Genomic DNA, 1,060 nt, shown 5'->3' on the forward strand with positions numbered 1-1,060 from the left:
ACCGGCCCGACGGCGGCGGCGGCGGCGGGTCTGCCGGGGCCGCCCTCCGACGGCGGCGACGGTAGCGGTGCGGTTACGCGCGGCGCGGAGCCGATTTAAGGCCACCCCGGCAGGGCGGGAGGGGCGGGCGAGCGGGGCGGCCCGCCGGCGGCTGGCAGCATCCCGCCGCGCCACCTTAAGCGCGGAGCGGGGGACAGGGAGAGCGCGGAGGGGGCGGCGAGAGCGGCGCCGCGCAGCGGGCGCGGAGGGAGTCGGCGGCGGGAGAGCCCCGAGCGGCCCCGCTGTGGCGGAGCGGGGCTGCCGGCCTCGGTGCGGGGAGGGCCGCCGTAAGGAGGAGCCTCGGTGCGAGCTGGGTGTCGAGCTCGGGCACTCTGGGTGTCTCGATTTCCCCTCCGGCTCTGCCCTCTGCCCGGGGTTCGGGGCTGCCGCAGCCCCAGGGGGCTTCTGTGAGGAAGACACCACACACGCCACTTGTGCACTTTAGGCCCGGAGGAGCCCTGTTTGCTCAAGGCGGCAAACCCCTGAACAGGCTGCTTTGTGTGGGAACCATGCCTCCGAGGCCTCTTGGGAGAGCCGGCTTCAGAAGGACGTTGTCTCTTGGGATCAGAAGGATGAGATGGACTCCCAGGGTCCTTCCACCGCTTCCCAGCTGCCCTCCCGGCTCCCCCTGGCACCCGTGCTATCCCAGCCCACCTGTTTCTCTCCATACCTGCACTGAAAGCACAACATGATGTGGAAAAGCCCTTGAAATCTCTGGCTTGGGAGCACGGCATCCGAGGGCTGAGGTGGGACACTGGTGGTCTCACCTGCTGAGCTCTGTTCCTGTTGATTTGGCCTGATCCTGTGCTCACAGAGCCTGCTGAGCTGCCTTGTGCCCTGTCCCCGGGGATACCCACGCACCCACACAAGAACCCCTTTTCTTCCCAGCCCTGTGAGCTGGGCGAAGCGAAGGCAGGAGGTAGGGAGGGATCAGCACGTCTCCCCAGCCCCAAAGCTGTGATGCTGCCTCTCTCCTCATTGCAAGCAGCCTCCAAAGGCACGTGCAGAACAAGCAGTCCTC

The sequence above is a fragment of the Gallus gallus genome, chromosome 1, assembly GCF_016699485.2.
Source record: "Gallus gallus isolate bGalGal1 chromosome 1, bGalGal1.mat.broiler.GRCg7b, whole genome shotgun sequence".
Classification (NCBI taxonomy): domain Eukaryota; kingdom Metazoa; phylum Chordata; class Aves; order Galliformes; family Phasianidae; genus Gallus; species Gallus gallus.